At 49.8% G+C, this 24,985-nt stretch overlaps 1 long non-coding RNA gene across 2 annotated transcripts; it reads left to right on the top strand.

Moving 5' to 3' along the window:
* The first annotated feature begins 456 nt into the window (after positions 1-456).
* LOC103350191 (uncharacterized) lies at positions 457-24,863 on the top strand. 2 transcript variants are annotated; one of them, XR_011390167.1, is made up of 5 exons: positions 457-1,747; positions 5,960-7,023; positions 13,405-13,584; positions 14,129-14,229; positions 19,259-24,863. It is a non-coding gene; the product is annotated as an uncharacterized lncRNA (long non-coding RNA). The 2 variants fall into 2 exon arrangements; XR_011390168.1 differs by having other exon boundaries at positions 458-1,747; positions 6,832-7,023.
* The last annotated feature ends 122 nt before the right edge of the window (positions 24,864-24,985 follow it).

Genomic DNA, 24,985 nt, shown 5'->3' with positions numbered 1-24,985 from the left:
GGTTAGCCCATCTGTCCGCGGTCAGAAGACCAGCCAGCCAGTGAATCCCCCGGCAGCACCCGCACAGCCCCGTCCAGGACGCTCCAGTGCCTCTCCCAGCAACTGTTTAAAGAGGATTATTTAGTCTCCAGTTGTTCCCCCCCCCCCCCCCGCTAATTTATTTCTTTCTTTATCTCATTTTTTGATCCCCTGTTTCCGCCTGCAAAGAATAGGGTTTCAGCAGGGAGTGAGGGAAGCCAAGTTCACCGTCAGAAGAAAAATCTAAAAGTAAGTTTTCCTTGTAAAACCCAGCCAAGATTCCTGCCAAATGAAATGCGAACTTACTGCACTCACACTCACCCACCTTTGCAAAGAACTTGCAAAAGGGACAAGAAAAGTTAATAAAGTTAATATCTGCTTCAGAGAACAGAGTGCAGCCCCTCTGGCCATATAATTTGCCAACTAATTAAAACATTATTCACACTGTTCTGTGATTGTTCAGGGTTGCGTCACTTTTTGTTCCCTGGAAGGAACTGGTGAAGCGCAAGCCTATTCCAGTTGCTTTGGCTGTGGGGCGGTGGGGGAGTCTGCGTGCGGGTCAGTCTGTACTGCCTCTTTTCTTTTTTAAAGGTTTATTTTATTTATTTGAAAGACAGAGTTACAGAGAGAGGTAGAGACAGAGACAGAGAGAGAGAGAGAGAGAGATGTCTTCCATCAGCTGGTTCACTCCCCAATTGGCTGCAACGATTGGAGCTGAGCCGATCTGAAGCCAGGAGCCAGAAGCTTCTTCTGGGTCTCCCTTGTGGGTGCAGGGGCCCAAGGACTTGGGCCATCTTCTACTGCTTTCCCAGGTCACAGCAGAGAGCTGGATCAGAAGAGGAGCAGCCGGGACTAGAACCGGCACCCATGTGGGATGCTGGCGCTACAGGCCAGGGCATTAACCCACTTGTGTCACAGTGCCGACCCCATGCATTGCCTCTTTTCCATAAGGATGGCACTGTAGGGGGCGAGGGGCTCCCTCCAGGGCTTTGGCCCAGCTCTGAGCACAGCCCCACTGGAGCCTGTCTCTTCTGATTCCAGGAGCCCTCAGGAGAGATGATGATGTGGTATGACAAGACCACTGCTTTGGACTAACACTGGCTGCTTTGAATCCCAGCTTTGCCCCTTGAAGGCCATGTGGCTACGGACAAGTCACTTAACCTCATGGGTCTTAGTTTTCTCATCTGAGAAAAAGCTATTGATACTTCTCGTTGGCAAGTTACCGCTAGAAAGAGGACCAGAATATCTAAGGAATCTGACACATCGCACAGGCTCCATAAATGGTAGAAGCCATCAGACTAACCAGCCTAGCACTGATTCTGCCCTGTATTGGATTTCACTCACAGTGTGGAGTGAGGCAGGTACTGAAGAAGGGAAAGAAAGACAGGCCCCATAGCTGGTCCCACAGTGGAGCTGGGCAGCTCTGTCACAGCTGGGTATCTCTAAAGGGCTTTCCAATCCTGGGAACTGTGTGTTGGCCGAGGGCTAAGACTGCATCTTCTCTGATCTCTATCCCTGGACTGGAGCATGGAACAGAGACACACAGCAGCTTCTCAAAGGAGTCTTAGCTGACTGGCCTTGCCCACTGCTCGCCAGCCAGGTCCAGAGAAAGTGTGGAAACAAGCTCAACGGTGTGACACGAGCGAGACGACTTCCCCGTTCTGCAGGGCCGAGTCACTCCTGTCCATTTCGTGAGAACTTGTTCCACGACTCTGCTGTTTTCTTCATGGTAAGAGGAAGGTCCCGTTGACTTCAAATCACAAAACATTGCTTCTCCTCAATAATTAACATGTCTTTCCCAGGATACTACTGTTACAACTTTTTGGGTCCAGTTACTGGTTTTTGGTACTGTTACAACTTTTTGTGCTGCGATAATAGAATGCCTGGGACTGGGTAAATTACAAAGACCAGAAATGTATTTCTGACAGTGATAGAGGCTGGGAGGTCTGAGATCAGGGTGTGTGTGTATGTGTGTGTGTGTGTGTGTGTGTGTGTGTGTGGAGCAGCATCTGATGAGTGCCTTCTTTCTGTGTCATTCCACAGTGGAAAGGTAAAGAGAGGGCGCGGGAGGGCGAGAGGTGGAACTTACAGCCTCCTGCCCTTTGATAATCAGCCTTCATCCCCCCTGGCCTAATCACCTCTCATTAGGCCCCACCTCCCAATGCTGTTGCGTTGTAGATTCAGTTTCCAAGACACGGTTGGGGCGGGCACATGCAAACCATAGCACTGCTATTAGTGATAATAGCGGTAATCTACTTCAGACTCTATTTAAAAGCACCGTTTTCCCTCTCTACCCACTTGGGTTTGGAACAGTGGCTGGGGAGTCTCCTGCAGTGAAAACAGGGCTCAGTTTCTTCCTTCTCTTTTTTACCGAGCACATCTGCTTCTCCTACCTCTTGCTAAGGAACATGGGTCTTTGATCTTGCCCTGGCCAGGGACAGGAGGAGAGAGAGAAGGAAAGGAGGCAGCAGAGTTTTACTTGACCGTATAGACTGGGAGATCCAGGGCTTGTCTGAGCGTGGCAGATATTTAACCTTGCTCTTTCCATGAGTGTTCTTGTGAAGTCTTTGGAGAACAGCTCCCCACCCCCATCCAGGTAACCTCTTGATGTGGGTAAATGCATTTCTATTTTGGTTGGCTGCTTTGGACTCCTCGCCAGCCCTCGGCATCTGCCAACATCACCTTGCCTCTTCCTGCTGGGTTTTTGGTCCCACGAGTTGGCCCCCTGACAGCTCCAGTATGACCGAGACCATCTTCTGCTCGTGTGCTCCCGAGCTGGCTTTGAGAAAACACTTATGCATTTGCTGCCTTGATAAACTCTGAGAAGGCACGTTGACCTCGGTGCAGCAAACTCCTTGACTTTATATTTAGCAGTGGGAGTTAGATTCCAGGCCACCATTTTCCTCCAATACCGGGAGTGGGGAGGGGGAATGTCAAGTTGTCCAATGATCCCATTAACGGCATTTTCCCCACACTTGAGTTAAGGGAGGGAGTAGACAGAGATGCACAATGTACTTGCAACTCTTTCCAGAAACCTCCTTCTAATCCCCACTCCCACCTCTCCCGCCTCTTTTATATCACAGAGGTGGGTGGTCAGCAAAGAGCTACCAAAGCACTTTTCAACACCACCTATTGCAGTCTTCGCATGGTGGTCTTGATTGCACTTGGGGATGTGTTATCCGTTATCTTGGGACCTCACACGAAATCTGGGCTAATGTAGTTAAATTTTAAGATTCCCTTTAGATTTGTTTTCAAGGCAAAACTTCGAGGCAGATATTGCTATCTCTACTTAGTGGATGAGAAAACAGGTTTAGAGAGGGTAAGAAGCTAACTCTAAGTACACAACTATTTGGGGTTGAAAACCAGGTTAATCAGACTCCAAAACTCAAGTTCTTTGGATTCAACTGAGGAGACAGAGGCATCCCCAATGTAGCAGCTGGAGGAAGCCATGCTGTTTGCGGGCCTAACCCAGAGCATCAGCATCAAAATCAGCCTGATCCCCAGAGGCTTGTCATCACAGCAGGTTCCTACCGTGAACCCATCTGCTGGGATGTCAGCCAGGACACGCGCTTCCTCAATGCCCAGGGAGTCACTTTGAAAGAACCATACTCTTGTGCTTGACCTGGGCATTGATTTCTTTTCCCAGTTCCCCTCCAAAGCTCTTACTTATGTGTTTTTCTGCTGTGTTAGTTCTGCTCATTATTGTGTTGAAGAGAGACTCTAAATTAACATGGCCTTTCTTATCACTCCCAACCTGTAGTTAAAAAGTGTTGTGTTTTATCAGCCGGCGCCACGGCTCACTAGGCTAATCCTCTGCCTTGCGGCGCCGGCACACCAGGTTCTAGTCCTGGTCAGGGCGCCGGATTCTGTCCTGGTTGCCCCTCTTCCAGGCCAGCCCTCTGCTGTGGCCTGGGAGTGCAGTGGAGGATGGCCCAAGTGCTTGGGCCCTGCACCCCATGGGAGACCAGGAGAAGTACCTGGCTCCTGCCATCGGATCAGCGCGGTGCACCAGCCACGGCGGCCATTGGAGGGTGAACCAACGGCAAAGGAAGACCTTTCTCTCTGTCTCTCTCTCTCTCACTGTCCACTCTGCCTGTCAAAAAAGAAAAAAAGAAAAAAGAAAAAAAAGTGTTGTGTTTAGCCTCTATCTTATTCATCTCTGTGTTTGCAACAGTTCTTAGTAAATGCTGTTCAAGCACAGAGGTTAGTTTAATTAATCCATTGGCCAAAGTTAATTTGAGGGTGGGTTAGCAGTTGAGGAAGAAGAAAGAGAAGGAGGGGATGTGTACCTGTGGGAGCTGTGGCACCAAAGAACGACGGCTCATGCCCCAGACCTGCCAGGTGACCCTGGATCAGTTACCCACTGCCCCTGTCCCATCAGCCTCACCGGGGTGCAAGGGGACCCTCTGGCATGACATATATTAGAAAGGAATGAAAAAGTATTAAATATGTGCATTTGGTTTGGGGAAGCAAACGTCCTGGAGCAGCCCGGGCCTCCTCAGAGAGTGGCCTGGGGGACCCAGAGAACTACCCCGGCCCATATGAGTTGCAAACAGATCCCCTCTCCGTTCTGGGATAAATTATCCACAAGGCGAAGGCGTCAGGGCTGTCTGCTCTCTGTCTGGCCTCCTTGGCCATCTCACTTCATGAGACATAAATCCCCAAGACTCCCCAGTCACTTTTAATCTTCATCGGTGTTTACTTTTTGGTTTTGTCCCCCCTTTTTCCTGCTCGCTGTTTTATAGGGCTATGGGTCAGGAGGGCAGAATCCAGACAAATCTCCCAGCTCTCCCTGCTGAGACAGTCGGACAGACACAGCGAGCTGCAGTGGCCTGGAGCGTTGGTGCCCCCAAGAAACCCGGGCAAGGCTGGAGGGGTTGACTTGAGGGCTCTTCCTGAGGAAGTGTGCTTATGGGATTTGCTTTTCTGATGTGCCCAGGCCTCCAAGTTCAGGATCAAGAAAGATAGAGGGGTGTACGCATGTGGAGAGGACACCAGTAGTGGGACTGGAATTGTTTCCATCACCGCTAGCAGGTTGACATTGATTAGGCTACTCATCATCTCTTAGCTTCAGTTTCCTCTCTTTTTAAAAGATTTTTATTGGGGCCAGCACTGTGGCGCAGTGGGTTAACGCCCTGGCCTGAAGCGTGGCATCCCATATGGGCACCGGTTCTAGTCCTGGCTGCTCCACATCCAATCCAGCTCTCTGCTATGGCCTGGGAAAGCAGTAGAAGATGGCCCAAGTCCTTGGGCCCCTGCACCGTGTGGGAGACCCAGAAGAAGCTCCTGGCTCCTGGCTTCAGATCGGCACAGCTCTGCCTATTGCGGCCAATTGGGGAGTAAACTATCCGATGGAAGACCTCTCTCTCTGCTTCTCCTCTCTCTGTGTAACTCTGACTCTCAAGCAATAAATAAATAAATCTTTAAAAAACAGATTTTTATTTATGTATTTGAACGAGTTAGAGAGAGAGAGAGAGAGAGAGAGAATATTCTATCCGGTGAATCACTCCCCAGATGGCTGCAGAGGCCAGGGCTGAGCCAGGCTGAAGCCAGGAGCCAGGAGCTTCTTCTAGGTCTCCCACATGGGTGGCAGAGTCTCAAGCACTTGGACCATCTTCTGCTGCTTTCCCAGGCCATTAGCATGGAGCTGGATTGGAAGCGGAGCAGCTGGGACATGAGCTGGCGCCCATATGGGATGCTGGCACCTCAGGGGGAGGCTTTAGGCTTTATCTGCTCTGCCACAGCACCTGCTGATTTTCCTCTTCTTTAATGGGAATGACAGTAACTAGCTCCTCAAGTGACTGTAGGGATCAACTGGGATGCCCTTGGCCAGTGTGTCTGGCACACTGATTGGCCTGTGGGAGGCTTTCAGTACAGTTTGCGACTCTCTTAAGTCACAGTTATTGGCAAGTAATGACTCCCTCGTCTAACCTTCCTCCAGACCCTCTTGGAAGTGTGGTGCTCCAGGACACGGCTTGCCTGGCTTCACCAGCCCGGGATCTCTAGCACCTAGGAGAATGGCTGGCATATTATCTGTGCTCGATAGCTGTTGACGGAACGAAGAATGAAGCCGGGGTCTCCGTGTGACTTCTGTGGGTACAGAGGAGTTTCCACAGAAGAGAGCATTGCCACAGAGATGTGCAGACGTCAGAATCAGAATGGGCAAACCGCTGTCTTCATCATCAAGAGGAAGCACTGAGGCTCAGGGAGGGGAGGGGGCTGGTCAGGATCACCGAGACGTCACGGGAAGATCTAGGACTGGACCCAGGCCTTCTTCCTCTCTACCCGATGTTCTTAATCCTGCAACATGTGATCAGCCATATCTTTAAGATAGAACAGAGGGGCGGAGACTGAAGAAAAAGACAAATCCAAGAAAAGGAAAGTTAGGGGAATAAAAGCATTTCTTCTCAGGTCAAGAGAAGGAGAGGGGAGCAGAGAGAGATGAGAGAGAGGGAGAGAGAAGGGGGGTGAGAGAGAGAGAACTAGACATGAAGAGACAAGGAGACTCAGGGCTGGTGCCTATAAAATGCTAAATCCAAAACAGACCGAGTCACATGAAAAATAACCTGAGTGTTTCTTTGCATAATGAGAACTCTACTCTTTCAAAAAAAATTATTTGAAAGTCAGAGTTTCAGAGAGAGAGAGAGAGAGAGAGAGAGAAAGGAGATCTTTCATCTATTGATTAATCCCCCAGATGGCCACAATGGCCAGCACTAGGCAAGGTCAAAGCCAGGAGCCAGGAGCCTCCTCCAGGTCTCCCATGTGGGTGGCAGGGGCCCAGGTACTTGGGTCATCCTCTGCTTCTTTTCTCAGGCCATCAGCAGGAAGCTGGATTGGAAGCAGAGCAGCCTGGACTTGAACTGCTGCCCATATGGAATGCCAACAATGCAAGCAGCAGCTTTTACCCACTATCCCACAATGCTGGCTCCAAGAACTCTACTCTTACTTGGGGTCAGCAATGCATCTGGCCCTTGTCCATGAAGGCCTTGGAATGGCGTAATATTGGTAAGTAGGAGTGTGGAAACCTTGACTTCCACTAGAAATCAAACAATAAAGAGTATTCAAAATGTTTGTGGAAATGCACATTAACAATTTCAAATTTTTGTCATCAATGTAAATTCACATTAACTTGTTATAATGTACTTGAATAGGATAAAGTCTGAGGCATTAAGAAGATAACACATCCGTTTGAAAAGTGCTCTCCTATCAGAGCAACATGAATCCTATTAAAACTGAAGCAAGAACAAACACCAGATTGATGGCAAAGTTTGGAGAGAAGAATGGTGACATCATCGATGGCTTACAAAAGTTTGAGAGGAAAATCCTCCAAAGAAGCCAGCAGTTTACAAGTGGGTGACTCATTCTCAGAAGGGATGGGATGATGACGCTGAAGCCTGAAGCGGTAGACCGTCCACATCTGTTGGTGCGAAAGCAATTCATCTTGTCCGTGCCCTAATTGAAGAGGACCGATGACTGACAACAGAAACAATAGCCAACACAACAGACATCTCAGTTGGTTCAGCTTGCACAATGCCATCTGCAAAGCTAAGGTTGGACAGACTTTCTGCTCACTGGCTGCCAACACTGTCGTGCCCAGATCAGTTGCAGACAGGAGCGGAGCTCTCAATGGAAACTGGAAACAAGTGGGATCAGGATTCTGACGCATTTCTGTGAAGACTTAAAACAGGAGACAAACATGGCTTTACCAGGAGGATCCTGAGGACGAAGCACCAGCAAGACAGTGGCTGACAAGAGGCCGACGTGGCCAGGTCAAAGCAGACGTGGGCTAGTCAAGAGCAGAGGTCACAGCGGCAGTATCTCGGGCTGCTTGAAGGATTACCGTTTGCTGACTTTCTGGAGCGTGTTTTGAGAGAGTTAGCCAAAGCTGAGGCAGAGGAGTGCCCAGCAAGTCTTCCCTGGAGAGTCCTTCACCACCACAGTGCTCCGGCTCATTCCTCTCACCAAACAAGGGCGTTTTCATGAGTGTTTCCCTGGCAAATCCGTGAGCATCCATCCTACAGCCCTTGACGTCTCCTTGTTTCCCAATCCTTAAAAATCTTTGAAGACGCCCATTTTTCTTTAGTTAACCATGTCAAGGAAAACACTTTGCCTTGACATGCTTAAGTTCCCAGGAGCTTCCTTAGGGATGGAGCGTTCTTAGGGATGGATTAAATGATGGGAATCATTGCTTACACAAGTGGCTTGATTTTGATGGAGCTCATGTTGAAAAATAGAGCTTACATTTTAATTTTTTATCCCATTTTCCACAGTTTTTTAAAAAGCCCTCCTGTACGTTATTATTTCAACCTTGTTAGCAAGACTTTGCTTTCCTCATAACCTATACAATGATGCTACTATAAGTACTACTATTCCATGAATGTTTCTATTACTACTACAGGAGTTAGTGACTTTTGGATGTTTGTTTTGTGCCAGGCACTGCTACACACATTTTACGGATGAAGAAGATGAGGTTGAGTACTCTGCCTGTGATCATCCCATTAGCAAAGGGAGGGAGCAGCAGGGCAAAGCCCAGATCACTCACCGGGGTCGGAATCCAGTGCAGTCTGTTCTCACAATCCCCTCCAGCCTTTCTCCCGCTGTTCTAGATGCAATCTTGCTCTCACGGGGTCCAAACAGGTTCCTCTAACTCCATTCAGACGTGCTTTCCCCATCCATCCACGTCTGCAAGTGTCCTAAGTAAAATTCCATCTCAGGCCCTGTGCTAGGAGCAGTCTAATGGAGAGGCTTCATCTAAATGGATCATCACAAGGTGGGGCTTCAAGTAAGAAAGGGAAGTACAACTCAACCCCAGCTCTGGGCATTACAGCAGGATTCCTGGAGGAGGAGAAGGCAGAATTTGGGCCACATCCTGGGGATGAGTATGTGAGTATCAAAAGTGGGAGGGATCATTGCTGCTGAGGGAACAGAGTGCAAACCAAGATGTACTGATGTGATACAGCACACTGGGGGAGGCAGCTGGACTCACAAGGCAGGGCGCCAGAACGTGAGACTGAAAAGGTTCTCAGAGTCAGAATGCTAACGACTGGCAGATCAGGCTGATGGGTGGCTATTAAGAGACCTTCACCAACAAGACTCCGTGTTATCCTCCGTGTTGACTGGCACATGGTAGGTGCTTAGCGAAACCACCAGAATGGCTGAGAAAGGCGTTCATCAAAATGTCACCACCACGGCACCTGCAAGCTTATGGGAGTCATTGCTACGGAAGGCCCAGGCCTGCTGTAACAGTGAAAAAAATCTTTCTGCCCTCAATTTCCTTCATGCTAGAACTTTGCTACTTCTGGAAGCAGATGGTGCTCCTGGCTCCTGGATGTGTTGGCCAAGAATTTCTGCCAGCCCCCAGGGCTTCTTATGAAACCTGAGATCTGAGCCGGGCCCCAGTTTCCCAACACATGCCTAAATCACTTCCACTGCTCTGAAGCCTATCCCACCTTCCCACCACTCGCCACAGCCAGAGGGGTCTGCAGCCAAGTTGGGTAGGATCAAAACTGCGCGCCCTGGGAAGCGTGGAGCTGGGACCAGGCCCACAAGAGATCGAGGGTCCACCCTCAATCCTGGAGCAGCTTTAATAACTCAGGGATCTCCTTGCAGACGTAAACCCTCAGTTTTATTTTGCTATTTATAGTCACTTATAAAATAAATAACACCCTTGATTGGAGGTTGTTAAATTGGTCCTCAACACTTGCCAGGGCCTGGAAGCCTGCTTGGTGTGACCGCTCTGGGCATTCAACAAAGAGCTTTGATTGCTCTTCTTTCCACCCTGGGTCTGCCATGCTCTTTCCACACAGTTGCACTCACACCTGCGGCCTAGTACTCCCTCCTGCAGCCTTGCCCAGCACTGGCCTCCCTGACTTCCCTCTTCCCAGAACATCTGAGAGAGGGTAGGATACACAACGAAACTTTCCACTTCTTAGAATCATGGTATTTCAGAATCTAAGGCTCTTAAGCCTAGATTATTAATGTCTAAAAATATTCAGATGATACATCGCGAGACACTTGGAAATCTAAACCATCTGTAGCTTAGAAGTAAGGAGAACCAGAAGATTGAAGGATGAGAACAGCAAGAAGTGAGGAGGAGCTCAGCTTGAGTCCAGGCCTCGGTCACCGGTGGACGTAGCTGCCTAACTGCTGTGGGGGTCGGTGGGGGAATGGGAAGCAGCGAAGTGACGGTTGCGGTGGACGGGTAGACCTGGCAGGGCAGTAGGGCAGGGCTGCTACTGCACAGAGATGCTGCCGGCTAGCTGACTGTGTTCACAAAGCCGTGCAAGAAACCTACAGAGCCCCTGGAGGCAGGAACCATTGAAAAAAATCTGAATTATTACTATTTGTAATCTCACTCAATTCGAGTTACATTTAGGACCTTAGACTTTTTGTGGCTTTAGTATTGCAGACTTTACAAGTCTTCTAGAAATTTAGGCTCCCACATATTTGGACTAGAATTGAGAATCTTAAAGATGTAGGTCATCAGAATCATAGATTCCTAAAATTTCAGGGTATTATAACTTGAGGGGCCCAAGACTGTATCTAGTTTAGTCTCTGGTAGAACAGGGTGGGGTTTGGGGAGAGTCTGGGCTTAAGAAGACCCATGGAAGCCATTGAAACTTTCACAAAGTAGCCCAGCATCCAAAGTATGGGCCAGCCGCCACCAGAGATGGAGGGGGAAGCAGCAGCACGTGGTTACCGTTACCAGGAGATGTATAAACAGGGTCTTGATTTACTGCATCTCAGTGCAGCTAACAGAAAATCAGAAGAGAAGCTTAGTACAGTGTTCCTATTTGTCTTGGTCTGCTGTCTCTACTACAACAGAATACTCCACACTGGCTAATTTATCAGAAACTGAAATTTATTTGGCTCATGGCTCTTGGGGTTGAGAAGTCCAAGAGTGTGGTGCTGTCATTTGACATTGTCCTGCCAGCTGTGTTGTCCCATGGCAGGAGGACAAAGGACAAGTGAGAGACAGAGACAGAGAGATAGAGGATAAGAGAGCGTTGGATGGCTTATACAGTACACCACCCTGGAGCTAACTAACCCTTCCCATGGTAATGACGTTGATCTGTTCATGAGGGCACAGCTCTCACCAGCCATTCACTTCTGATTAGGCCCTAGCCCAACACTGCTGCACTGGGGATGGAGTTCCCAGCACAGGGACTTTGTGGGGCCACATTCAAACCATCGCACTACTTGATGTTGAGGAAACGGAAGTCTGCAGGAGAGAAGCGATTTGTCCAATTGGAACTAATCAGTGACAGAGCAGATCCACACTGCTTGACTTCCTGCCAGTTATTTCCCACCCACTCCTCGTCTGCTGCTCCTGGACCGGGGGCTCTCATTTCATCCCCTTGACAGCTTTATGGGAAGCAGTCAGTATATCACCGTCTTATTTGGTAAATGGAAATACAAAGGACAATGAAGAAAGGAAATGGATTGTGTGATGGGAGCACTGGGCAAAATTTACAAGTTAATCCAGGGTGAGACTGTGCCTTACCCTTCTGTAGCCCGATTCTGTTTTTCTGTCATAGACCAACCCTTGAGCTTGGCCAAAGGCTGAGCCTTGACTTAAATAATACAGTGAGATAAAGCAGTTCGTGAGAAAAGGAGAATGCAGGCTTGTTCCATGCTGAGCAAAATACAGACCCTTTTCTGCACGGGGCCAGATCACTTGGTGCTGGGAAGTCTGTGGGCTCTAGAGTCCCCAGTAAAGAGCCCCCTGGTTTCATGGGGAAGGATTTCTAAGAAGAAGGCTCTCCCACCAAATACATTGCATGTTTCTCTCCCCCATGGATAATACGTGGCTCTTCTGACTGGTGAATTTGGGTAGGATTTCTGGGCACAGAGCTCCGTTGTGCTACTTTATCTTAAGAGCGGTCACCCTGGAAGAAGCACACTTTCCGTAGTGGCTCCCAGGTCTCGTCCTTGCAGGCAAGCTGGGCCCCTGGCTCAGTACTGCTTCTGGGGCTGATTTAGCCACACTGTTGGTCAGGACAGACCAAGAGTGAAGAAGCAGCTACCAAACCAGCTTGCAACAGAAGCCCATGTTCAGCTCCCAACACTGACCAGCGTGGAGAGAGTGCTCTGTTCCGCGCATTCAGGTCCCAGGTTATCTTCGTCGTGCAGCCCCGCTGCGTTCCAGAGCAGCACTTCTCAAGCAGGCTTTGATTTTGCCTACAGGAGACTTTGGAAAGGTTTGGAGACTTTTTTGTTGTTGTTGTTGTCAGAAATGGGGAGTGGGGGTGCTACTGGCATCCAACACACAGAGACCAGAGGTGCTGCTAAATGTCCTACAATGCACAGGGAAGCTTCCAGCAAAGCATTGTCTGGCTGCAAACGCCAACAAGGCTGAGGTGGGACAATCCAGTTCTAGGGTCTTTTGGGGTCGTTCAATCAGCAGATGAGGAAAAGGAAGAGACAATTACATGTGGGAGGAGTTTGCAGATCTTGCTGGGAGATGGTGTACACCAGCACCCCCACTCATGTTCCGTGGTTCCGTGGTCTAGATCTAGAACCAGGTTAGCCACACACAACAGGAGATTGAGGCCACGAAGAAGAGGAAGCAGGTTTGCTGAGCATCTGCCCAGTCTCTGTCATAAGATGCGTTTGTCTCCAGCTCTAACCTATAACTGTAGTACTTTGGCCTCCATCTATATTCTTGCTTATTTATTAAATCATTCTGATTTAATCAGCCATGAGTTCAGTTACTGGCTAGGGAAAGCTGCTCAACTCTGGTGCAGGAGTTAATGCGTTTGGCCCAAGCTAGCTAATGCAGGACCTGGATGTAGTGCAACCGGCCTCACGGGGCTGGCGTGAGGCTCTCCCCCGCTCCATCTTCGTTACCCACCTCCTGACAGGCGGCTCCTTGCAACCACAGTAAGACTCTGACTTGCCCCGTTCCAGAAAAGCACATTTCACCCTGATCATGCGGCTCAGTTCTTCAAGAGAGGTCAGGGAAGAATTTTCCAAAAAGACATTTCCAGCCCCAGGCTTACTCAAAGCAGAGTGCTGAGCAATCTCTGGGTTCCACAGAAATCTCCTCTAACAGCAAAAGCGGCTGTGGGGAAGGAGCCCGTGCTGGAGGCGGGCACCTGACATCGCCCTGGACGCATTCCCTCTCTGGATCTCAGTGCCCTTGCTATGTAGTGGGCTCCAGAGTCAATGTCCACCTATCGGCGGCTTCTCTTGGTCCTTCTCCCCCACCAAGCTCACCCCTTTCTTGGCATCAGTATCCACTTAAAGATCTTGTTTGTCAAGGGAGGGCTCAGGGGAGGTGGGTGGCTTAATGACCATCTCCCCTCCCAGATATCCCGGTTGGCAGAGGGAAGTCCTTAGGAGGTTGTCATAAATAACTAGCCCTTGTCCTTACTCCCTCTGAAGGAAGTCTGAGCTGTGACTGCTGTGGCTCATTTGGGCAAAGTTGGGAGCCCAGAAGCATTCTCATTGGAAGATCTGCTTGTAGAGTTTCATGTAACCCCAGCCCGACTGGGAGCCAGGAGCTTGGATGTTCTTATAAGGCTCGCTCAAGTCTCAAAGAGGAGGCGGAGAGTTACATGCCAGGTGAGAAGTGAGGGGTCTGTCTCTGGGGATGGAGAGGCAGGATGGCCTTTAGATGATGACTCCGGGAGAACCATCTAGAGTTTCGGATGGGATCCTTGTGAAAACTGTTTCCCCTCCTTCTTCCATTTCTCTTGGAACATCCAGAATAGGACTCAGCATACAGTAGGCATCACTACAACTGACTGTAATGGGCATGATATGGGCATTATTTGAAGATTTAAATTGTTTTTGGTCAAGGATAAGCAACTGTGTGTTAAAAATTGTATTCACAATGGAAAAAAAAAAATCAGACATAAAAGATTGTCTGCATCTCCCATGTCAGCAATCCTGAGTCTGAGAGGAGGAGCAGGGGAGGGAGGAAGAATGTGGGGGAAGAGTCCAAGACGAAACTCTGCTGACTTCAAGTTCTGGCTGACCCAGCTCGTGAGTTCCCCGAGAGAAAAGTCAGTGAAGATTTGTTGACTTAGTTCAACGTGTGGCTTGGAGCTTTCTGGGCCCACAGCTGCCCCTACCCACTTCTCACTAACACGGTGTCCTCTTGCAGGGCCTGAACTGCCAATCAGCAAGACTCACTCCCTCCAGCTGGGCAAGAGGTTGCCCCACCACCACCAGCAGTGGGAAGTGCAGGCCAGATACCATCTGGAGGTAAACATCTGCCGATTGATAGCTTTCCCGCAGCTTTGGAGCACCCCGGTTGGCACAGGAAGACAGCTCAGGAGAGAGGGGAATTGCCAGCATCGTTGAGGGAAGGGCAATTATTATAGAGAGGGAAGTCCCCTAACTTAACCCAAGTGATAGAGGAGTTTCTGGGAGAGATGCCCCTAGAGACTGGGTATGCCTACAGGAAGAGGGGGCAGGGAAAAGTGCATTTCCTGGTTGGATGCTTGCTGATGTCTGCATCTGCATGCCCATTCCAGACCTGCAAGGAACGTAACAGACTCTGACAGGCACGTTCTAGAAAGAACTTGGTCTCTGTTCACTAAGATTTGAGGGCACATATGAAGCAATAGCATTTGCTACTGATTCTTTTTTTAAAAAACAACTTTACTAGGGCTGGCATTGTGGTGCAACCCCTGCAACTCTGGCATCCCATATTGGAGTGCTGGCTCAGGTCACGGCTTTTCTGCCTCAATCCTGCTTCCTGCTGATGTGCCTGAGAAGGCAGTAGAAGTGGCCCAAGTACTTGGGCTCCTGTCACCCATGTGGGAGACCAAGATGGAGTTCTGGGATCTTGATTTCCGCCTGGTCTAGCCCCTCCCATTGTGGCCATTTGGGGAGTGAATCAGTGGATGGAATGTCTCCCTGTGTCTTTCCTTTCTCTCTGTCACTCTGCCTTTCAAATAAATACATAAATGAATATTTAAAAAAAGATAACTTGGGGCTAGAGCTGTGGCACAGAGTGTTAATCCATCACCTGTGATGCCGAATACCATTTGGGTGCTGGTTCTAGTCTTGGCTGCTTCACTTCTGATCCACCTGCCTCAATACACCTGGGAAAGCAGTGAAAGATGGCCCAAGTTCTTGGGCCCCTGTGCCCACATGGGACACCCAGATGGAGTTCAGGCTAATTGGCTTTGGCCTGGCCCAGTCAAGGCTGCTGTGGCTATATGAGGAGTGAGTAAGAGGATAGAGGATCCTCCAACTCCAGAGCCTCTATGTTTCTCTTTTTCTCTCTCTGTAACTCTGCCTTTCAAATAAATGTCATTTTTTTGTCTTTAAGATGTATTTATTTATTTGAAAGAGAGGAGACACAGAGAGAGATCTTCCCTCCACTTTATCACGCCCCAAATGGCCGAAACAGCTCAGGTTGGACCAAGCCAAAGCCAGAAGCCAGGAAATTCTTCTGGGTCTCCCACATGGGTATAGGGGCCGAAGTACTTGGGCTACCTTCCATTGCTTTCCCAGGCATGTTAGCAGGAGCTGGATGTGAAGTGGAGCAGCTAGGACTCAAACTGTTGCTCATATGGGATGCCAGCATGGCAAATGGTAGCTCAACAGCATTGGCCCCAATCTTTTTTTTTTGAAAGAAAACTTTATTGCAGCATAATTGAAAAATTGCATATATCTAAAGTATACATTGTCGGGGGCCAGTGTTGTGGCATAGCAGGTAAAAGTGATGCCAGCATCCCATATGGGCACCAGTTCAAGTTCTTGCTGCTCCACTCTCATCCAGCTCCCTGCCAATGGCTCAAGTGTTTGGGTCCCTGTCACCAACGTGGGAGACCTGGAAGAAGCTCCTGGATCCTGGCTTCAGCCTGGCCCAGCTCTGGCCATTGCTGCCATCTAAGGAGTGAGCCAACAGATGGAATATCTCTGTCTCTGTCTCTCCCTCTCTCTCTCTCTAACTCTGACTACAATGTTGTAAGTATTGACGTGTGTATATACTCCTGAAGCCACTGCATGTTTCCTTTGAACAAATTCACCGTTTTGTGATTACTCCCCCATCCCATGTCCCACCCACACTTTCCAGGCAATCAGTGGTCTTCCTGTTGTTACAGATTAGGCTGCATTTTCTAGAGCATTATAAACACAGAATCATGCCATATGCACTCTTTTTTTTTTTTTTAAGATTTCTTTTATTTATTTGAAAGAGTTACAGAGAGAAGTAGAGACAGAGAGAGAGCTTTTCCATCCACTGGTTCATTCCCCAGATGGCCACAACGGCCGGAGCTGCGCCAATCTGAAGCCATGAGCCAGGAGCTTCTTCCGGGTCTCCCACGCGGGTGCAGGGGAAAGATGCTATGGTTATTCATATGCATGTCTTGTATGGACGTATGTGTTTAACCTTCTTCCAAGGAATGGTTAGGATGTACAGTAACTAACTACCCATTGTAAGAAGCTGCAGAACTCTCTTCTGAAGGAGTTCTACCTTTTTACCATCCCATGAGCAGTGTACAGAATTTCAGTTCGTCCACATGCCTGCCAGTGCTTGGCATGATCAGTCTTTTTGATGATAGCCATTTTTACAGGTGTGTAGTGGTTTCGAAATTGCTACTAATGATGAGCACGTTTCCACATGCTTGTCTATCATCCATATCCATCCCCTGGTGAAATGTCTGTTCACACATTTTGTCCATTTTTTGTTGGGTTATTTGTTTCCTTTTTATCAGGTTTGAGAGTTCTTTATAGATTCTGGATGTTAACCTCTCTAGTAAGTCTTGAAATCAGGTAGATTTATCCAACGAATACTGTTCTTTTTCAAAGTTGGGCTTCTTCTTGGTCCTTTACACTGACATGCAAATTTTGGGACCAGTTTATCAATTTGCACCAAAAGCCTGCTGGGATTTTGACTGAGATTTTATGCGTCTGTCAATCACTTTGGGGAGAGCTGATATGTTAAGAGTGAATCTGAGGCTGGCGCCGCGGCTCACTAGGCTAATCCTCCGCCTAGCGGCGCCGGCACACCGGGTTCTAGTCCCGGTTGGGGCGCTGGATTCTGTCCCGGTTGCCCCTCTTCCAGGCCAGCTCTCTGCTATGACCAGGGAGTGCAGTGGAGGATGGCCCAAGTGCTTGGGCCCTGCACCCCATGGGAGACCAGGATAAACACCTGGTTCCTGCCTTCGGATCAGCGGCGGCCATTGGAGGGTGAACCAACGGCAAAGGAAGACCTTTCTCTCTGTCACTCTCTCTCACTATCCACTCTGCCTGTCAAAAAAAAAAAAAAAATTAAAAAAAATTAAAAAAAAAAGAGTGAATCTGAATCATGAGAAGGTATGTCTCTCTTTACATCTGTTCTCCCTCGGTGATATTTTGTAGGCTTCTGAGCACAGGTCTTTCCTATCTTTAGTCAGTTGAACTCTAGTTGTTTAGTATTTTTTGATGGGTCCTACTGTAAACTTTTTAAACATTCCATTTCTGATGGTTTGTTGATAGCATATAGAAATACAATAGTTTTTGAACATTAATCTTATATCCTGAGACCCTTCTCCATGTACATATTGGTTCCAGCTGATTTTTTGCACACCCTGAACTTGCATTGGTTTCTGAATATTAAATCCACCTACATTCCTTGAAAAAATTCCACTTGGACATGATGTGTTATCCTTCTGATATTTTGGATTTTATTTGTTAAAATATAACATGGGTTTGATTTGCTAAAATTTTGCATTTTTTAAAGAAATTGATTTGTAGTTTTCTGGTAACATCACTATCTAGAGAAACAATGGTATAAAATGATGCCATGGGTAGCATTCACCCTTTAATTATCTGAAATAGTTTGTGTGGAATTAGCAGTGTTCTTTTCTTTATTATGTGAAAGAATTCACAAATGAAGAGACTAGAGTTTTCATAGAGAGGAAACTTATTTTTCCTTCTGAAAAAATCTAAACTAAAATTTCAGTTTCATTAATAGATACAGGGATTAATCAGATTATCTATTTTTTTGTGTGTGTAAAGATTGTTAATTTGTGTCTTTTAAGGAATTGGTCCATTTCAGCTGAGTTGTCAAATTTGTGGGTATATAATTTCTCATAATATTCTCTTTTTTAAAACATTGTGGAATCTGTAGTTACGTCACCTCTCTCATTCCTAATTTTGTAACTTGTGACTTTTATTTTCTGATGAACCTGTCTAAAGATTGATCCGTTGTATTGATCTTGAGGAATTAGCTCTTGGTTTCATTGTTGTGCTGTTTCCTGTTTCATCAGTTTCTGCCATGGTAATTATTATTTCATTGTTCTTACTTTATATTTAATTTGCTGTTTTCAAGTGTCTTCAAGTTTGTTAATCTTTTCTTCCCAGAACATTTTTTTTTATCCAAGAACATTGTAGTTTTCATCTTTAGGTTTTATTTGAAGATTTTTTTGATGGCTTCCATGTTTCAACTTAAATTCTGAATGTAAAGAATTCAGTTACAACAGTGACGCTGGTGTCTTAGTCTTGCCAATTTTAACCCTGTCTCAGGCCTGGGTTGTTCTGAAGGGTTGATGTGCTCCCTGTGTTTCCTTGCTTCCTTGCCCACCTGGTGGTCTCCGATCAGATGCCAGGCACCGGCTTCTATTTCTATCCCCATACAAATCTCCCAAGGAAGAAGGTGCTCTGTGCTGTGTCCACCTCCCCCAACTTGACGTCAGCTCTCCAAGAGTGAGATTTTTATTCTCATAAGTCTTCTTGAGCTTTGCGCTGGGCTGTCCTGAGTCACGTAGAGGCAGCTTGTGTTCCTGAGGCCCTGCTCTGGTGATATTTGGGAGACATTTCTGAGCGGTCTGGGGCTGTGTTCCCCACCACTGAGCAAGACCTGCTTCCACGCTCTGCCAGTGCCCGGAACTCTGATTTCCCCCAGGCTGGTTGAGAGCAAGACATGATGTTAGCAGCCATGTGTGAGCACCTGCTCTCGTATTTTCTCAAGCGATTTCCCACCCCCCCCCTCGAGTTTTTCTGCAGGTGCATGTGCTAGTTAGTGCTTGGCTGAGTATCAGAGTAGGGTCCTTTGCAGATCTTTCCTCTTTACTGCTCTGTGCCGTGAACTTGAGACCACGTGAGCTCTCAGCTCTCCTGAACTCAAGGAGGCTGCTGGGCTCTGCTCAGCTTTCCTTTCCCGCCCTGCGGCCTGGAGCCTGGCTGAAGGCAGCCAGCGGGGACAATTGCAGGGCTGACTTGCTTGGTTTCGTGTTATCTTGTGCTTACATCTTGAAAAGTGCTTTCTAACATCTTGCCTGTTTATTGTTTGTTTTAGGTCAGATGGATGACCTAACTCCAGCTAACTCCAGCTCTTGTGACCTCAGTGGGGTAAAAAATGCAAATCTTCTGCCATCCGCTTCTTCCTGAAGGTTTTGCTGTCTGGCAGGTTGGTGGAGCAGCCACTTGTGAAGGGAGAGCAGGGGCCCAGGGAAGTTTTCCAAGGCAGAAGAAGACGCTCTGTTCCGTGTCCACCTCCCCAACTTCACTTCAGCCCTTTGAGGGTGCAGGAGACCTCCATGTTTAATGGGGCGCAATCATCAGGAGAGAGGAGTTAAAGGAAGCCCTGATTCCTGGGGACCCTTGACACCCAGCCAGAGAGCGAGCTAGGGGCATGGTCAGCTGCTGGGACAAAGCAGAGCAGGGCCATGGTTCCTCCTCTCTGCGGGGCCCTCGGTGATGGAAGGGACTGGCATAAAGATGAACATCTGCCTCCAAACCCGCATTCAAGGATGCTTCAAAAAGCTTACGGAATAACGGAATCAAAAGAGTCTTTTATTTTGGTGCAAAACATTAAAATTCATGCATTTTTTCATAATGTGCATTTCCATGAACTTTGGAAGACCCCCTTGTAACTCTTTATGTCACATCTAATGGGGGACCAACTTGTTGGCAGAGGCCACCGACAGTGGGGGAGCGGATCAAGCCAGTGTGAGGTCAAAGAACACGGACAAGTAGCCTCTTATCTAAGATGACCTCTACTGTCCCTCTTATGTTCCCTTCTTCCCTCAATGTGACGGCCCCTGGACCCAGTAAAGGAGGAGAAGACGAGGCCACAGCCCCTGCCTATTATTGTTGCTTGAGGTTCAGGTTCACAAACTTTAAATGGAGGCGAGGAAATGCTATTGAGATTGCCTTGAGGTTAGGATTGTGAACTGGAATGGCCTTCTGGTATCTGTTATGGATAAGAATGTGATGGCACCTGCCTGGAGATAGCATTAGGAGATGGACTTAGGTGCTGGACAGTTCATGGTTAATAGGAATAGCTGGAGAAAATGAACTGGACTACAGTCAGGCACCACACAACTTTCAATCCATGACAGACTGCATGGATGATGCTGGTCCCCAAACAGAGTGGAGCTGCAAACTTGCTGTTGTCTGGTGTTGCTGGCAGTCGTAGCAGACTATTCGCATGTTGGTGATGATGCTGGTGTAACGCCCACACAGTATGGAACACCTGACCATCAGCCGCTTGGTTACTGCTTACACACTTAGAGACACACGTACTTCTGCTTACTAAAGCCGTGTGCCTTGTTCCACTGGCAGCAGCCTCACAGCTCTCCTGTTTAGGGAGAGGCCACGGGGAGGGACTGACCTGCGCCGCTGTCTTGGTGTGTGTAAGTGCATTCTGTGAACTTTGCACAACGACAAAACCACCTAACAACCCATTTCTTGGCATGTGTCTCTGCTGCTTAGTGACACGTGACTGCCCTCGTCCTGCTACGAATGGAAGCTTCTCCATAAACTGTCTGCTCTGCTGACAGCAGCTGCTGACTATGGAGAGAGGCACTGTGCTGAGTGCTGCCCACGCTTGAGCTCGATTGCTCTTTACAACCTGTGAGATAGTAACACTTTCACACACCCATTTTACAGAGGAGGAAACTGAGGCACAGTTCCCGTGCCTAAACAAAGATGCAGACATCTCACCTGTGTCTGGCTGGTCCACAGCGAGCTCCGTTCTCCTCAGTCCCCTTGCTGTTACCCCTGACGTTTTCCCAAACACTTCTGCTTGTGTGTCCAGAGTGCTTCCCAGTTCACTAAGAGCCTCTCCGCCAACCCACCTTGTGATGGGGCCAGAACAGATCACATCCATTTTTTAAAATATTTATTTATTTATTTGAAAGTCAAAGTTACACAGAGGGGGGAGAGAGAGAGAGAAAGAGAAAGAGAGAGAGAGGGAGAGAGAGGTCTTCCATCCACTGGTTCACTTCCCAGTTGGCCACAATGGCTGGAGCTGCGCCAATTGGAAGCCAGGGGCCAGGAGCTTCTTCCAGGTCTCCCACATGGGTGCAGGGGCCCAAAGACTTGGGCCATCTCCTACTGCTTTCCCAGGCTATAGCAGAGAGCTGGATTGGAAGAGGGGCAGCTGGGACTCCACCCAGCGCCCATATGGGATGCCAGCACTGCAGGACGCGGCTTTACCCGCTAGGCCACAGCGCCGGCCAGCTCACATCCATTTTATGCAGATGCAGCGCTGCCTCAGAGCTCCGAGAGCCGTGTCCACGGGAGTGGCACCAAGTACCTTACTTCACCTCTTCGCACAGTGTGACGTTAATGGTTCCTTTCTCCGTGGCGTTAGTATAGACAAAGCGCGCCATCGGTGTCCGCGCTTGGTCTGCTCTGCCGAAGGATTAGCGTTGGTGCCACCTGCTCTTTACTGCCGGGTAGGTTCTCTGGCATCTGGGAAGAAAACTCTCAATGAACGCAAACACGCCTGCTTCTCTCACCCACGTCCTGCGGGCCCCCTTTCCTCACCCTAGCTCTCTTAACTCCGAAAACCATCTCTGCATCACACAAAGACATTCCCCCACCGACAATAGCAAAGGGGGAAGTTATTTTTGCTATTCCTGGAGAACCCCCGCATTTGGCGCTGGATTTCTGCCCCTCATTTGGCGCTGGATTTCTGCCCGGTCTTTGTACGCGCCCCCGGTTCCACTGCCGGAGGCCAAGAGAGCCCGGCGGGTAGTCAGCGGGTCTGAGGGGCGCGGACCTGCAGTACCGTCTGTGCGCAGCAGGCGGCAGGTGCGGCCTCCGGAAAGCAGGTGAGGCGCCGCGCATCGCCGCCTGCGCGCAGCTGCGCCCTGGAGATTCGGAAGCAGTGGGTTTGCCGGGCGCCCCAGGAGGACGCTTTTTTTTTTAAAGCTCCTCGAGTGACTGACTCAGGAAGTCCCTGCTTTGGCGTGTTCCAGAGAACCGCAGGCCCCATGCCACTGCTGCGCGGGCCGCGGCCGGTGATTCCTGCAGTTCGCAGAAGGAAGGCTTTGCAGCGCGTCGGGATCAAAGGGACCCCGAGACTGGGGGATGAAGCCCTGGCGAGGCGGAGGTGCAGCCACTGCCCCGGGAGCTCCGGGATGGGGAAGCCACAGGAAAGACCCGCTTCTTGAGGTCGCTACAACTGCAGGCCCCCGAGAAGTCAAAACCGTGCGGAACGCGCTGTTGCCTGAGTCCGGATTGCTACCTGGGCCACCTATCTCCGGAGGCCGCGTTGTCAGCAGCGCCCGAGGCTGCCTCTTGCCACCCGACCGCGAGGGTGCTCTCTCGCTCCTAGCCCGGCCTGTCCTCCTGCCCTGTCCTGTCTGCTCGCTGTCCTTGGGCAAATCAAAATGCCCCTGGGCCCGGGTTTCTCTTGTGTGAGCCAGGATGATGGACTGAGAGAATGAATGGTAGGCGTACCTGCAGTCGTGGAAAGAATTAGAGCTTTCTCCCGGGCGCGCTGTCTCCACACTGGAGGCCAGGGGGCCGGGGAAGCACATAGCCTGCACCCTGCCTTCCCAGAGGTCACGCAGCCTAGAAGGCACAGTGATTTCCCCAGGGAGGGCAGGGATGGAGGCCTCCTGACTGCCAGCCCAGCCCAGCCAGAGTCTCGCCGCCTCTCCTGACCAGCTCTGGCCTCCCTTCTTTCTCCTCTCCTTTCATCAACACTCAGCAAGCACTTGTTTTACTGGTCTTTTATACAAGGGCATTAGATGAATGTTTGGTGGTGATCAGCTCGGTCACTCGTTTAGCAACAAGCACTTGCTTTGTGCCAAAGCCATCCCAGGGAGATGGTGAGGAGCCCAAGAAAAGCGGGCAGTGCACACTGGGCAGTCAGTTGGCCCTGGGGGAAGGCGAGGCAGGCACCAGCAGGGCTGCACGCAGCACAGCGGCAGGCTCGGGGCTCGGAGGTCTGGGCACGCGACCTTGCCTGCTGCCTCTGTTGCCCTGCCCCGAGACGGCACTTTCCCGGCCGATTCCTCAGCTCCTGTGTGACAGGTGCCTCCCACCTCACTCTCTTCTCACCTGGGTCTTCCTGGAATTGGAGCCTTTTCCCGGCTTCGGCTGTCATCGATTTCATGCTGGCGCCTACATCCCTATCTCGGGATGAAAGCGTTTGTGTGAATGTTCCCTAGAGCGCAAGAGCTCCTTGTCCTAGAGTGAGCTCGTTTCTCCGCCCACCTGCTTTCGTCTGTGAACGCCGCGCGGCTCCCTCGGCCTTGCTCCTCCAACATCCCAGGGTCCCTGTGTTCTTCAGATCACAGAGTTGGGGAACCCTAAGCATCCCCGCCCCAGATGCCTTTGCGCACACATTTTCTGCTGTTGTCAGGCTTCAGGTAGGACCAAGACTCACCTGGATTGTCACAGCAACGTTTCCCTCGCTGGTCCTCTCCCTTCGGATTGTGCTCACCCCTCAGCCCTCCACGTGAGACCCTCGGACAGACAGAACTCCACCAGTCACAGCCCCTCAGCGCTTCCCTCTGCTTGCAGAGCCAACCTCCTCCTGACAGCAGCCCCTGGACCTCTGTTGTGGATCAGATCGTGTGCCCCCAGAACAGCGGCTGGAGAAGGTGAACTGATTTGGGAATGGAGCTCTTGAGATGTGATTGGTTAAGATGAAGTCATCCTGGAGGAGGTGGGCTCTTGACCCATCAGTGTGGGCAGAGGGGACTTTGGACACAGGCGCAGTCTGGGAGGGAGGATGCTCCTTGTAGAGTGGAGGCAGAGACTGGAGTTGTGTTGCTGCAGGTGACAAAAGCCTGCAGGAGCTCCCAGAAGCTGGAAGACGTGAGGAAGGCTTCCCCACGAGGGCTTTGGAGGAACTCGCCCCTGGCAGTGCCTTGATTTCGGACTTGCAGCCGCCAGCACTGGGAGGCAATAAACTTCTGTCGGTCTGTGGGACTTTAGGGCAATGACAGCCTGTCCTGACCCAGCTACCAACTATCTTTCCAGTCGCATCTGCAGTCACCTGCCTCAACTCACCCTGCTCTCTCAGAGCAGCCCCTGAACTGGACGCTGGGCCGTGCACAGCCCTGAGAACCCAGCACGCCCCTTCTCCACCTGCCCGCCTGCCCACTTCTGCCCTCCTGCAGCACGGTCTGTGGGAACGGCTACTGCCGGTCTCCTGCATGTGCTCAAGGCCTCCGGGAGAGCAAGGACTCTGCGTCTGTCTTCTCTCTCCACAGTGCCTTAGCAGTGGAGGCTGATCTCGTGTAAAGCTCAAAAAAAAAAAAAAAAAAAAGTGCGTCTGGTCGCAGGTTCTCCTGGAGAGGATGGTATGGGGGTGGCAGGATTCTAAACACTCCTTGCTACTCACTGGGCTGCCAGAGAGGGTGCTACCATGATTTCCCCAGCTACTAGTTAACCATGGGGCACGCAAGCCCCAGGGGACCCACACCCAAACTGCCAGTGCTGTTGCCTCGGCTCTGGCGCAGGCGTGAGGGAGGTCCCTCAGAGGCCGACACCTAATCACTGTCCCTCTTCAGATGAAAAACGGGGAAAATGCAGGCTAACTGTTGTTTAGTGACCCCACCCCCCAGCCCTGTAAAATAAACACTCTTTTCAATTAGGAAGATTTGTCACCGGGGACAGTAATTCCGTGTCCTACCAAAACAAACACAGTTGTAATTAGTTTTATCCAGGAAGAAAATTAACTCTGTTTATCTTGGCATAATTAATCATTGACCTCTTTCTGTCCGGGCAGCTTGGGGGAGGGCATGGGAGTGGGGCGGGGTTGTGATCTACAGCGAAG

This window comes from Oryctolagus cuniculus, chromosome 7 (assembly GCF_964237555.1).
Source record: "Oryctolagus cuniculus chromosome 7, mOryCun1.1, whole genome shotgun sequence".
In the NCBI taxonomy this organism is placed as follows: domain Eukaryota; kingdom Metazoa; phylum Chordata; class Mammalia; order Lagomorpha; family Leporidae; genus Oryctolagus; species Oryctolagus cuniculus.
This window is presented reverse-complemented; position numbering and strand designations above follow the sequence as displayed.